We start from the raw sequence: 15,413 nt of genomic DNA, 5'->3' as shown, positions 1-15,413 counted from the left end.
TGCTGTTCGACTGGGGAGCGAAATTGGCGGGAAGTTCTACTATAAATACTCGGAGCACCCTCCATGCATGCGCTATCATTTTGTTGATTCAGTCTTAGTCATCGCTCGCACTCGCACAGTGAACCATGGCACGTACTAAGCAAACCGCTCGTAAGTCGACCGGAGGTAAGGCCCCTCGTAAACAGTTGGCCACCGAAGCCGCCCGCAAGAGTGCACCCGCCACCGGTGGCGTCAAGAAGCCTCACCGTTAAAGGCCCGGAACCGTCGCTCTGCGTGAAATCCGTCGTTGCCAGAAGAGAACCGAGCTTCTTATCCGCAAGCTGCCCTTCCACCGTCTCGTCCGTGAAATCGCTCAGGACTTCAAGACCGACCTCCGTTTCCAGAGCTCAGCCGTCCTCGCCCTTCAGGAAGCTAGCGAAGCTTACCTTGTAGGTCTCTTCGAAGACACCAACTTGTGTGCCATCCACGCAAAGCGTGTCACTTATCATGCCCAAGGAGATTCAACTGGTTCGCCGCATCCGTGGAGAACGTGCCTGAGCGCTTTCACTGCCCGTGCATCATTATGAAACGGCCCTTTTTAGGGCCACCAAACCGCAGAGCAACCCCGCGCCGCTACAGGGGCCTTATGTATAAGTCCGCACCTCGGCAATGCACGTGAATTCCAAAGCCCGATCTGATATCTAGGCGACGTAAATTCGAATAAGTGAATTTTTGAATAAATCTTAAATCTATAATTTTTATGGGCCTGCAAAAACTCTAAGGAGACAAAATTTGCTCGTGCTGAAAAAGTCAAAACGATCAAATAATGCCTCCGCCCTTGAAAGTTTCACTTATCAGTAGAAAATTTCTGAGTGCAACTTGTGGCGGCCAATCACCGCACACCTCTGGCGACGCAGCCCATGCTCGCTCCTGATTGGCCGACGCAATCTCAACCACGGCTTCATATGCCGTGACCTCACCGTCCCTGGTCCAAGATCCATCCATATAGGTCAGTCATTCCCGAAACCCAAATGAGAATCTTCTGCGCATGACGTCAGCATTACTGCCGCGAAAACCAGAAATGTCGGAAACAATGCTTTTCTTATGGGAGAGGACAAATTTTTCTTAATGAATCATTTAAATTTCTTACTTTTAAATTCTTTGAAGCTTTCTGAGTGTCGAAAGGAACGTTTAGAAATTAGCGTCAAGGGTTTTAATTCAGCTGAATTTGCGTTCTTATATTTTTAAATGATTTTTGAAGTCAGCGATGTAACAAGCCATCTAGTGGTATAGATTCGCGTGTAAAAATGGCTGATGCAGAGTAAACTGTAAAAATGAAAGAACACAAATTCGGCAAAATCGAAACCCTGAATGCTAATGTCTAAACGTTCTTTTCGACACACAGAAAGTTTCAAAGGATTTAAAAGTAAAAAATTTAAATGATTCATTAAGAAAAATTTGCTCTCTCCCATAAGAAAAGCATTGTTTCCGACTTTTCTGGTTTTCGCGGCAGTAATGCTGACGTCACGAGCCAATGGAAAGGGGCTTACCCCGAGCGGGGAAATCTGCGCAATGACTGACCTATATGGATGGATCTTGCCCTGGTCACTCCGCTCCCGTCAACCACACGGACCACATCACCATCCAGCGGACCTCTCGCAGCCGGCCGGCTTGCCCTTTTCAACGGCTCTTCTTAGAGCCACCAACACAAGAGCACCACATCTGGTCTTTGGCCATAAACTCCTCCTTCCGTCAACAGTTGCGCCGCCGCCTACTAGTGCAGGACCTGAAGTGCCGGAAATCCATGAATATGACCCTCGGCTTATGACTTATGAGACTTGTCAATGGCACCCTCACATTAAAGTGATCTACGTTGTCCCTTTTATGAAAACATTATACAATTAAAAACGTCAATTATTAGCAGTGCAGCGGGACCTTTCTATCGAAGATATTTTTTTTTTTAGAGACGAATAGGCACCACGGAAAACAAAGAAATTCGGCACAGACTGGATGTCGAGATTTACTTTTAAAAAATTGTTTTATTTTAATATTTCTTACTGAATATCCCTTCAAATCGTCGTTGTAAGTGCAGATCGCGTCGGAGGAGTCCCGGGTTGATATGAGGAAAATCTCGAGCGGAAGTCGGCGCCGATTTTTTTAATTTTTCGTGGGTATGTGGTATTTTACATTGAAAAATAAGGTTCGAAATTTTACGGCCAAAAAATGGGGGGGGGGGGTTTGCTTTCTGGTGTGTCTCCGTGTTACTTTCCATGCTCAGCCCTTGAAAATATGAGAGATATGAGACTCATATATTTTCACAGCTTCGCGAAATTTCATGATATGACTCGCAAAAATTTCCGATCTTTCAATTTTGCTTTTCAGTTCAATGGGAACCCCGCCCGCCTCTCGAACGACCGATCCGCAATGTGTTACGTTTTTTCGTAGGCCACCACCAAACTACAGTTTCTATATGTACTTATCGTTATCCGTGTGCAATGTAAATAAAATGTTTTCATCCAAAGCACATTTGAAGCACATATTACATGTGGGGAGGGCGTTTTTCTCGTTAATTTTTTCGGAGGCAAATCATTGTAATAATCCCTCGCATGGGTCCATCTTCTAAGCTTAATGGTCAAATTTTCCTGGAGAGTTGTCAAAAATGTCGTCTGAAATGGGGGACTCTCTAAAATGGACGGATCTCTTTAAACTTCCCTTAATTCGAATGCAAACCTTAGGCGACTTCGGGAGCTGTTCCCGGTTTGGAATGATTCGAGGATTTACAATTGCGAGGACATTTTTTGGCGAATGGGCACCAAATGTGAGGAAGGAAAGCCATTTTAAGGAAGCAGTATGATCCTACGAACTGTCGGATCACGCACGCAGCATTTAAAAATCGCGCTGGTCGGAAGAGACTCCCTCTGGAAGTGTACAGCACAATCTACCGACCGTGCAACCCAGCGCTCCATGCGGCTGTTTGTCGCAGTTATTGCTGAGGGCATTTTGTAGCATGTGCACGACGACTCGATCTTTTCGATCTATTTCTTATATCGATTTCTGATTTATTTTTTGGAATTTAATCTGTTCGAAGCTACGGTTTCATCGTGTTTTTCGTGGAGAAAGTCAATTGTTCATTCAAAAAAGCGAAAAAATTTATCTTGAAAAACTTTGAAGCATCAAAACAAGCCGAATAAATTTGCAACACTCTCGGTGGAGGAAAGAGTTTCTCTTTACAGCCGTATCCAGTAGTGACTCTTCCACGGTAATATTAGCGTAGCGTGGGGGTTACCGTGATCAAGAAGGCGACTCCCCCAGGGCGAGGCCCTTCCGCTGCGCTCCGGTCGGGCTGACCCCTGCGAGTATCTCAAATGTGTAGATACGTCGGGCGCGTAATTTTTGGGAGTCGGGACTGCGTTCGCGCTGTCCCGGATATACGAACCCATTTCCCTAGCAGGAAGAGCTCGGTCAATACGTGTTACGCAGTTTCCTTAAACGCAGATCCGACGCGACGATCCGATGTTTCCCGCCGAACAAAACTTGCAAAATAAGCCAATCGAATATGCTGAAATTGTCGCGCGACGATCTTGAATCGGCTTCTTCAACAAATGAACAATGAGCATAACTAATTTTTTTGATAACAGACGATTACTGAACGTTCATTACATTAATATGTAGTGTGTGGAGATTTTTGTTTTGAGATCGGTGCTCAGCAGTGTTTTCCGACTATGCGGAGCTTTTGACGATATTTTCGTCCAATAATTAATCGTAACCAGTATTTTCCCCGACGGAATCTTCATATGACGATCCGGTCTTTCCGATCCGATCCTTGAGGCGTCGGGAAAAATTGAATGGGATCGAATCATTCATGAGAGGCAAGGACATCAGTATTTTCAGATCCCACGATCAAACCCACGATCAGTTTTTTGTAAATATCTCCTCAACGGTTAATCTTACGAAAAAAACAAAAATACCGGCAGAAAGGACATAAAATTTCCTACGGAAACCACTCTCCTTTCCTTTTCCTAGCTGAATTCTTTTTTTTTGGTCGTTAAATTAACGTTTTCGTCAAAAACTAGCTTTAAAAAAGCCACATTTTTGCTAATTTTAGGAGAAACTTTGGTTCATATCTCCAGCCAAGATTATCTCAGAAAAAAATTGTTAAACTCATTGAAAAGAGCGTAAAATTTACTTCTAGAAAACAATGACAAAAGTTTCAAAGCTTGGCTTAATCCTGTAAAACAGCAGTTTATTAACTCCGCCCTTACAATGTGATTTTATCGACCATTTTCCTTAGAATCAAGAAAAAAAAGAGAAAAATATCCTAAAAATGTGCAAAATTATAGATCTCTCGCCTTAATTGTCTGATGCTAATTGCCTGAGGCGAACGCTCTTCCCCGCAGTGTTCCCAGATGAAATGCCGGAGACCCTTTGAAAAAAGGCGGAGTTTTTTACAGAAAGGCCGGAGATTATTAAAGAAATGCCGCAGATTCCAAAAAAACACCTTCTGTTTGAGAAATACTAGTGAAAATAGATGTTTTTCCTGACTGCATCGACTCTAATCGTAAAAACGTAACGCAAGTTTCAAATCTTTAGCTCAATTAAGTAAAAAGTTAGAGGGGGGTATCGATCATACAGGGTGATACAAATGTCCCCTCCACCCCCTTTACGTCGGCATGTTGTATACTTAATAAATGTCAACGGTCGGTCTTGAAGATAATGTTATTATTTGATGCTTTATTATTCAAATTAAATTTGTCAAACAACAAATCTTTTTTTTTTTTTTCAAAGTAACTAGAAGGAAATGAATTAATACGAAATATAGAAATAGGAATGAGACAAGGATTTCTTCGTTTATTACCTTAAGCGGTGGAATCGTTTATTAATACCTATATCGACGGTGAAACTACCAAACCACGTATCTCGTTTGCGGTGTTTAAAAATCTACGCTCGCATTTTATTTTTTTGAAGTAGACCAAATCAATATCATTCCTTGAAATTTTTACAGAATTTTCTCCGCACGAAGAGGAAAAATCACAGAAATTTTCAAGGCTGGACGTTGAGTAGTTTTTCATTTAAAAAATAAAGTATGACAGGAAGTCTGCGACGTCGCAAACCGAGATACGTGGTTTGGTAGTTTAGTGCATTTGGGTAAATTTCTCGTTACGATAAGCAAAGAAATGTACAATTTGAGTCATTTTGGATCACATTAATTTATGGCGTCCGCCATTTTTGGGTCCTAAGGGCTCCATTTAGCCTAAGATGGCTGAGCCAGAGCCAATTAGAGGTGGTAACACCGGTGGCCATACTCTCTCAATATAGGTACTCTAATCTTTGGTGAAGACATTGACCTCCTTGTTCTAATGATAGCTTTGACGCCTGCATCAAGCGACGTCCTATCACTCAAACCAGGTATGAGGGCAAATATGCAGCCAAAATTTTTACCTCAAATCGATTGCGAACATCGAACGTAAATTTGAAGAAGAGCATTCTGTTTATCTATGTCGTCAGTGGATGTCATACTACCTACTTCAGCATTTCGTGGCAAGGGGAAAGGCAAATTTATTAAACTGTTAGAGAAATGTGGCGAAGACTCTTGTATATTGCTGAGAATTTTGATGAAACCGACTGCACTCAAGATGAGCTTTGTTAAGGGGGTGAGCAACTCGTTCTTTTGCTGTATGGTGGTGAAAAATCAGTTACCTACTGCTTTGAACAAATGCAAATATCAGCAGATTTCAATGTTTTAATCGTGCTTTGGCAAGGCAAAATCTGAGGTGAAACTGAAAACGTTGCCTCCAACTTCAGATGCGTGCAAACAAAACTTCTTACGTGTATATTATCAAGTTCAACTCTTGAGAGGAAGAAATCGGAATCCCAAGGAATGGGGGTGGAAATCTTCGGAACTCAGGCTTCTCCTTGTGCCTATGCTCAACCCGCGTGACCCCTCCCCCTCCCCCCCAAGAACTTTTACAAATCATCTCATGTACATGTTCGAAAGGCTGTAGTGCCCACTGCTATTGTAAGAGAGCTGGTGTACCATGCAGTGGCTTTGGTCTACATTCTTCCGGCTTGGGATGCAGGAATCAAGCTGAAACACTGATCGAAGAGGAAGCAGAGGATGAATGTAAACTCCCTCTTTCTATATTCTGTATTAATTCATTTCCTTTTAGTTACTTTGAAAAAAGAGGATTTGTTGACAAATTTAATTTGAATAAGAAAGCCTAAAATAATAACATTATCTTCAAGCGCGACCGTTGAAATTTATTAACTATACAGGGTGTTTCAGACGAACCGAACCAGGCCTTTTTCTCGGTTGTTTTAGGTCGTACGAAGTCGGAGACCGCGGGGCTGAATAGGGAATTGACCCCGAGGAATCCGAATTTTGTGGTCCCGAAACCCCCCCCACCCCCCTTGGGAGGTAAAGGGGGGTCACGATGCTGAAAGTCACGGTTCCCGACCGAATTGTGGATCGATCGTATCAGAATTGAAAAGCACGGAAAATTTCACGTGGAATTGACCCCTAAAAATTCAAAATCGGACCATCCAAGGCCCAAAAATGATCCCCTGAAGAGGGGGACAGTACCCCCCTCCATAATTTCTCTTTGGTCTGAAAATTGACGTAAATCCTCCAGAAAAAGACCGTTTCCCAGGTAATCGACCTCGAGAAATCCAAATTTCGTGGTGCCGAAGCTCCTCCAGCGCCCCTTGGGGAGTAAACGGGGGGTCCCAATTTTAAAAATCGGGGCTCCTTTCCGAATCGCAAATTGATTGCATCCAAATTGAGGGGCAGAAGACATTTACATCTTAAGTGACTCCTAGGAGTTCTAATTGACACCCCTGAACGACGGAAAGTAATCCCCTGAGGAAGGGGGCCTCGCCTCCGCCAAACATTTCTCAGCATTCCTCTTTGGTCGCAAAATTGACTTCGATTCACCAGAAAAAGACAGTATCCCATGTAATCGACCCCGAGGACTCTCAATTTCATGTTCCCTGAGCTCCTCGGGATGGATTACATGGCAGACGGTCATTTTCTGGAGAATCGACGTCAATTTTGCGACCGAAGAGGAATCCTGAGAAATTTTTGACAGGGGCGAGGCCCCCTTCCTCAGAGGATTACTTTCTGCCGTTCAGGGGCGTCTATTAGAACTCTTAGGAGTCACTTAAGATGTAAGTAAGTTCTGCTCCTCAATTTGGATGCAACACATTTGCGAATCGGAAAGGAGCCCAGATTTTTAAAATTGGGGCCCCCGTTTACTTTCCGAGGGGGGCTAGAGGAGCTTTGGGACCATGAAATTTCGATTTCTCGAGGTCGATTACCTGGGACACCGTCTTTTTCTGGAGATTTAACGTCAATTTTGAGACGGAAGAGAAGTTATGGAGGGGGGTACTGTCCCCCTCTTTAGGGGATCATTTTTGGGCCTTGGATGGTCCGATTTTGGATTTTTAGGGGTTAATTGCACGTGAAATTTTCCGTGCTTTTGAATTCTGATGCGATCGATCCGCAATTCGGTCGAGAACCGTGACTTTTAGCATCGTGAGCTCCCTTTTACTCCCCATGCGGAGGTGACGGGGTATCGGGACCACAAAATTCGGAATCCTTGGGGTCAATTTCCTATTCAACCCCGCGGTCTCTGACATCGTGCGACTGAAATCAACCGAGAAAAAGGCCTGGTACGGGTGGTCTGAAACACCCTGTACAACATGCATGACCTAAAGGGGGGGGGGGGGTTCATGATGAAAGGAAATTAGCACATATTTAAATGGATAATATGACTTACCCTGTTAACGGGTAAAACAAATTATGGACTAATAAGCCATGAGAGGTGCTCGAGATGTGGTGGCTCTAAGAAGAGCCGTTGGAAAGGGGAAGCCGGCCGGCTGCATGATGTCCGCTGCGTGCTGCGTGGTGACGTGAGTCCCGTCCCGTGTGACGTACGGGCGCGGAATCACAGGTGAGATGAGCTCGCTCTAGCGGTCCCGCTTGTTCTAGCACCGCTCAGACCTGCTCCATCTCTTCACCCTCTAAAACGGCCCTTGTTACGGCCATCAAGTTTCGAGCACCCTCAAGTTTATTTCTATTTACAAATATTCTTTTCTGTTACGATAACTTTAGGTAGATGATTAAAATGGTACAACAATCGATTTTTCAAGTTTGGTTTTGCAAAATTTATATTTTTTGGGTCTTGTTCGGTTTCACCTACAAAATAATAATCATTAGAAATCCAATCACAGTGACGAACAAGATTAATAATCATTAGAAAGCCAATCACAGTGATGATCCCGGGAGCAATAAGTTCCGCTGAATTCCATTGGCCCCAGCCTCAGAATGAACGCGAGGCAGCGCACCAATAACGAGCCGCGCGCGGGCGCGAAATTCAAAACGCTCAAAAAACTTAGTCTCTCAGCGCCCGCCAAGTTCAAACTCGCAGAACGGAGCTCCCACCAAGTTCAAACTCGCATAGCGGTACTCCCGCCAATTTCTCACACAGCGCGCGCGTCGACCAATCGCAGCCGAGCTCACGGCAAAGCGCTATCTCACGCGACGGGTATGAATACTGTGACGCTGCGCCGCTGAGATGGAAAACTTCATGAAAAATTGAGCTTTTGAAATTTCACTTGAAATTTCACTTGAAATTTCATGAAATTTCATTGAGACCGTGAAAAATTAAAATCTAAGCTTGATTTTCAGTAATTTTTTGATTCTAGTAATTTTTTCTGCCCAACTGCTTGCCACAACAAGACGAATATGCATGGGGAGTATTAGGGAGTCGTATCTCGTGCCCTCTTGCCGTCACGCAACAAAATGGCGGCTAAAATCGAAATGATTCAACCGTCGTTGTTTGTTTTGTCCGCATTCGCGCCATAGATTTTTGGTACTGTAGATTTTTGCCGGGCAACTGAGACAAAATGATCATAAAATTCCTACCTTTACTTTTCGTTGTTCGTATTCTTTTGGCTCTAAACTTCATGTATTCACTGCGAAGAAAATGATTTTCAGTAAAAAAAAAAATAAAAAAAAATAAAAAAAATAAAAAAACGGTAGAAAAAACCAAAAAAATAAAAAACAGCAGAAATATGTACTCCAACCAACGTTACATACAATGCACTGAGTACTGGGCTCTTCATCTATAATTCTTGAAATTTATCATTTAAATGCAAATAAAGTTTAGAGCAATAGAAAAGAAAGGTACTTAGGTACATACTATTTATTCTAATCTTAGAGAAGAATTTTACCTACTGAAATGAATAGCACAATCATGACTATTTTTCGAGGGACACAATTGTTTTACGATGCCATATTATTTATAGGAGAGTAACAAGACTAGCTAATCGGAAAGCAAGAAATAAACAGGCATGAGGAACAACAAGAAAATGTATTATTATTAAATTTAGGAGCATGAGTGAAAAAAAGGAATTATCGGGCAAATAAATCAATTTTTCAAAAAAATTGAAATTTATGAGGTCTTTTGAAATTTCAAGGGCGAACTCAGTGCGCCAGTGATCCGATGTCTAGGTGAATTCGAAATTTCAAATTGATGGATTTCAACGGTCTCTGGTGAGACCAACGAAGAAGTCGAATATAATTGAAATGAAATGCACAATCGTCGAATATCATTCAACGGTGAATGATATTCGATGGCGAAAATTCGCTTACTGTCTCTCTGCAGTTTTTGCTACGCACTCTCTCTCGCTCTCCACCGCTCTCTCTCCCCCTCTAAAGCACGCCAAATGTGGATGCTCTCCTCTTGCTCTCTCTCCCCCCTTTAAAGCACGCCAAATGTGGATGCTTTCCTCTTGCTCTCTCTCACTCTAAAGCACGCCAAACGTGGATGCTCCCTTTTCTTTCTCTCTCTTTTTGAGCACGCCACTAGTGGATGCTCCCTTTTCTTTCTCTCTCTTTTTGAGCACGTCAAATTTGGATCCTCCTTTTTCTTTCTCTCTCTTTTTGAGCACGCCAAATGTTGATGCTCTCTTTTTCTTTCTCTCTCTTATTGAGCACACCAAATGTGGATGCTCCCTTTTCGTTCTATCTCTTTTTGAGTACGCCAAATGTGGATGCTCCCTTTTTGCTCCGTCTCTTTCTCTCTCTGAGTATGGCATCAGATGTGGATACTCTCTTCTCTCTCTTGCACGTTTGAGTATGCCAGACGTGGATACTAGGTTTTTCCTCTCTCTCTTTTCTCCCTGGCGCTCGCTGATGAAACCCGCATGTGACTGTCTCGCGACGTCATCGCGACTCTGAGAAGGCCCACAATCCCTTCGGTGGATAGGCCTGGTCCTCCGAGTTCTCTCTCTGGCTGGGGCCGCGACATTAATAGTCCTGATTTTACTTCTTGTCATATGCGAAGAAGAAATCGTTGAGTGGAAATTTTTTGTTTTTTTTTTTTGACTGAATCAAATGTTCAAACGAAAATATATATTTTTCTCACTTAAATAGGAGAAAGTTTTTCGATGGACAAGTAGATTTTATCGATCAAGTGGCAATAATCTTCAAGTAATCGGAGATTAACCCTTTCGATGTTTTACCCGTATATGCCTCCCGGAGCCGATATCCCTTTAGAGAAGAAATCCTGGCATACATGTGCCTGACTTTTCTTGTGTTGTATGAAAAGAAGAAATGACCGAATGGGAAGTCCTTCTTGTCATTTGAAGTCGTAGAATGTCCAAACAGAAACGGATATTTTCCATTTGAATAGGAACGTTTTTCAATCGACAATTACATTTTATCTATCAAGTGAAATGAATCTGGCAATAAGCGGAAATTGAGAAATTCGTTAAGGCAGGATGTGACGGCAAATTTTCGGTCATCTGATCGGAAGGAATAGTCGATCGGGGTTGTCGGATCAGCAGAGATTGGTCAATTGCTGAACCAAAGTTGTTTACCATCTGAAGATAGGCAACCAGCAATACTTTGAAGTTGAACCATGTTTCGCTTTATTTGCAACTACTTCCGCCGATGCTACCTCCTTCGAGAGCGAGGGTAGGCGCTCTGCACATCAATCTATGAGTTGTAAGAATCGAACGCTTTCGTTGCAAGTTGTTGCAACCTGTGCTACTTGGGTAGATTGATGTGCAGATTGCGTAGTCCCTCGCCCGAAGGAGCTGCGGTTGTCCGAACTAGTTGCATGTAAGTGGAAACATGTCTCAGCTTCGAAGTATTGCTGGTTGCCTGTCTTTAGATTTGTAACGATTGGGGTGCGGCAATTTTGCAATCACGGCAGGTGGTAACTTTGTCTTCCGATCGGATCGCCGAGAAGCGGCACTTAGCCGCTCGTCGACGAAAAGTTGACCGGAAGATGAAAATTTCTTGGAAGTAATACGAAAATTCTGTCAACTTTTCGGAACTTTTACATTCAAAAAATGCAAATCGGTATTATTTGCAAGAATCAAACGCTTTTGTTGAAAGTTGTTGCAATCTCCGCTCCTTGGGTGGGGGGAAAGGAAAGCCGAGTGGTCGAAGACGAGACACGAGGAAGATAGTAAGGAGCAGGTTTTAATTGAAAAGATTTCATTTTCTTTTTACAACACGATGGGATGCCTATTACTGTAAAGGCAATGGTGGCTCACTCCTGGTGGGTGGTGTGACAGAATGTGACAGAATCGTTAGATGAAGGAAATTGAGCATCACCGGAGGTAGACAAGTTTAAAATTAAACGTTGACGATTTGAATGCACATATCATGATTGCGGGATCAGCTATGGAGCTCGGCATCTATGCAGCTTCTGTGAACACATAAGACAACTTCGTTAGAAAGACAATTATTGTATTATCGAAGTGGCAGCAGTACTTTGCCTTCAACAGGTGAACGTAAAGAATGGCAGAACTTGGCGATCTACGGCGCATAAGGAAGTCGATGCAGGTACCGAAATTGAATGGGCCGTAATCCGTACGCTGAAGGTTGACTAGGATCCAACCAAATGGGCTTTATTGCAGCCGCGAGGCGTACCCATCAACTGGAAGGGGAAGGCGGAATGGTGGATGCAGTGATGCATTCCAATAGTCACCTATCCGCAGGAGACACTTGATATGGTGTTGGCTGAACACCTCCGTTGAGTCGTCGATGGACTGAATGAGGAACGGTTGGAAGTGTCAGGACATGGAGTATTTAACATTAATTGTGTACGGTGGCATTTATGAGGTCTCCTCGTTAAGCTTGTACACGTCGAACAGGAGTGTATTCTGTAATTTTGTTTATTTCCGATTGGAAGGTAGATGAAAAGTGTGAGGAATGAGAAGAGGGTGTCTACTTGCATGCTATCGAAACGGTGCACTATGGTCCGAATAGCCGGTTTAAGCGGCATGAAATCGGATATGTATGTTTAAACATCGCAACATGAGTTTTCAGGGGTTTTTAGGGTCGCTGAGTGCAAAAATGCTAATATTCTTCAAGAAAATTCCATTTTTAACATTTTTATACTTTATATAAGTGTGGTAATATTTTGTTCAGAAACCTTAAATTGAGGCGTGAAATTCAAGTTGACGCGGTGGAGCAGTTGACATCGCGTCTCACTGGTCTTCTTGATATCCCGGGTTCGATGCTCGGTAGATTTATTTTTTTTTTTTTTTTATAAGTTTAAAAATTAATTTTACATTGGATGGACTATAAGAAGCTAAAAGTAGAGCCTCGTCAAACACTACTATCAAGGGAAGTCGAAAAAGACAGCTCAGGATAATACTTCTACGTTTCATGGCTCCAGAGGCCTACTTTCAAGTCCCACCGATTAGCCGTTTGAACTTGTTTTCGTCTGCCAAGCTAAACTTAAGCTTAAATATATCCATTTTGATAGATTATTTGTTTGAAACATGGGTAAACGTAAAAAAAAAAAAACGTTTACGGGACCTCAAAGTGGCTTCCTAAGACAATTTCATTGCTCGGGAGCCTTACTTTCAAGTCCCACCGATCAACCGTTTAGACTTGTTTTCGTCTGCCAAGCTAAACTTATGCTAACATATATCTACACTGATAGATTATATGTTTGAAACACTTAAAACGTCAAAAAAAAAAACTTTTACGGGGCCTCAAAGTAGCCTCCCGAGGCGATTCTTTGCTGTTCTTGAGCACAAGTTTCAATTGGTCCCGATCAACCCCATCAACTCGTATTATTCTCCCTGGGCAGATTTAGGCTCTAATGCATTCGATTTGCTAGAATATGACAATGGAACATGATAAAATGCATGGTCAATGGCATATGATAGCTAACAGTGGTGACTGCAAAGAAACGCGAAAACGTCATTTTTCATGAGAAATAACTTGAGGCCATGGTGGACTATGGTTCTGCCACTCAGACTAAAAGGTAGTCTAGAGTCATGACGATAACTTCCGAGTAAAAGTACGGGGTGCTCAGAGGTGCCAAGTATATTTTTTGGGTCATACTTTTGCGAATTTATTGAAAAAAGTGACTATGTCTAAGGGTTAATCTAGAACATTAGATATGAAGAAAAAGAACAGTTTCAGCATGAAACATCTTAAACTTATCTTATATTTTGTGAATCAAGTGCCCAAACACTTTCAGGTACGGTGAAACGACGAAAACAAGCCTTTAAACACACCACTGCCGCTCGTTAACTGGAATCGCACTCATAAAGTGCTCCGCACGCCGCACTTCCCAGGCTTGTCACATCTCTATTAGTGCTTTAATCGAAGTGAAGTTTTACAGGATTCTTCTCTGCTGCATGTACTATCGATCTACCGCTTAAAATCTAACTTTTTCCAAACTTCACTTTTTCGATTTATTGCCGCTTAAACGGGCTATTCGGACCGTAGTGCGGTGTGCTTGACAAGCTGAGGGCATGTCGGTGCGAGGCCGGACAGGTGATTGTGAACGTGATTAGGTAGTTGCGCATTCTTCTGAAAAATTTATCAATCTGCGGATTAGGTGTAAAGCCTCTGTGAAGAATTGGGGATATTTAATTTGATGACAATCATAACATTGTCCTTACGAAATGATCGATTTCCTTGGGGGTTTTCTTGTGACACGTGTAGTGTTGATCAACCGACATATTTCCCTTTGAGGAGTCTTATAATATATGGATGCAGAATCTTGAAAATTGTCAGTAAGTAAGTGGATTATTTAAGAATAATTACAGTACACGTGTCAGAGTCGGTACTCGCTTTGTTAAACGTATAGGTTCCTACTTATGGAACAGGAGATGTCGTGTTTTTTTGTTTCTTGTCGTTTGGAAATTAGAGGAAGCGGCTGCAAAATGGAAGAAGATTTTTGAAGATAATCTTCCCACACTGAAACCTATTCGGATTTTAAGCGCATCGAGTACGAGGTGCACCGAGCCCCGTATGAAATCCCAGTATTAATTAGGGGAAGCGAGCTGCAACGAATGGGTGAAAGGATGAAAATAGTAAAGAGGAACACCGAGCCGAAGCATGTCATGCATTATGCAGGGACAATTTTGCTGGCAATCAGGACAACCGTGGCGCTCCCATACATGTGGAAGAGGTAACGGAATCAACCGAAAGTGTTTAAAAAAAATTCAAACAAGCAGGACTAGAACCAAACGCAATGTAGTCGAGGTAGAAGAGGGAAGGGGAAGGAAAGCGAAATGAACGCCTGGTCTGAGCCTTGGGATTACCTAATTATCTGAGCACCAGGAGTAATCTAATAAAAACACACTAATCCTCAGGAAGGTCGATTCGATGCAGCTTGCCTAAGGGACCCGACGGAACGTCATATGAACTGCATTTTTGAAGTCGGATCTGTACATTGGAAGTCAAGTGGAAAAACTCTTATGTACATAGCAAATCTCACGTCACATTACTTGTTTTTAAGCAGGGCCGGATTTTTCGGTTTATGAATGAGAAATCTATTTCATAGGGTCGTTCGAGGAATTTCGTTAAAGTCAGCGGGAATCACAAATTATAAATCCAAAATCTTAATCTTCATTAAATTTCAACCAACGTACGACAGTTTAGTTGTGTTGACGATGCTGACGGCCGAAACGCGTCTCATGTGAGATCAGCGTACGAAACGGCTGGGATTCAAACGCCGACGTTTCCGGTTCGGGCCAGAATCAGGGGAGTAAAGGGGTCAAGTATTATGTTACCGCGTCAGCAGTATGCGACTTTTTCCTTTGTTCACCCAAACACCGGTAAATGTTTAATTCTAAAAGAAGGAAATGAGAAGGGAAAAGAAAGGAAGGCCAAGATCTTCTCTTCAGCAATAAGTGGGAAGGTTTTGAAAAGAAATTCTCAGAAATGGGTTAAACTGAGAGAAATTCGGTCATATTGATATGACACTCCCTTAAATCACTGAATCCAAACGGGATTGAGCTCATCTTTGTACAGTTTTTTATTATTCTTTCCCCGAGAACCGGGTGTACAGTATTTTGCAAGGGAGGCCTAACCAATCTCAACCAAGATCAACCGAACGAGAGCTAATCCCAACCAATCCTCAACCAAAAAAAAACAAGCTCAACCGAAGCTA

At 42.6% G+C, this 15,413-nt stretch overlaps 1 non-coding gene and 1 pseudogene across 1 annotated transcript; both read left to right on the top strand.

Moving 5' to 3' along the window:
• Positions 1–125: 125 nt before the first annotated feature.
• LOC140225219 (histone H3-like) lies at positions 126–537 on the top strand (annotated as a pseudogene).
• A 2,704-nt stretch (positions 538–3,241) lies between these two features.
• Positions 3,242–3,405, top strand: LOC140225338 (U1 spliceosomal RNA). The gene has a single exon (XR_011900464.1). It is a non-coding gene; the product is annotated as a U1 spliceosomal RNA (small nuclear RNA).
• Positions 3,406–15,413: the final 12,008 nt, after the last annotated feature.

This window comes from Bemisia tabaci, chromosome 8 (genome assembly GCF_918797505.1).
Source record: "Bemisia tabaci chromosome 8, PGI_BMITA_v3".
Taxonomy (NCBI): domain Eukaryota; kingdom Metazoa; phylum Arthropoda; class Insecta; order Hemiptera; family Aleyrodidae; genus Bemisia; species Bemisia tabaci.
The sequence above is the reverse complement of the archived record's forward strand: the minus strand, read 5'-3'. Positions and strand labels throughout refer to the sequence as shown.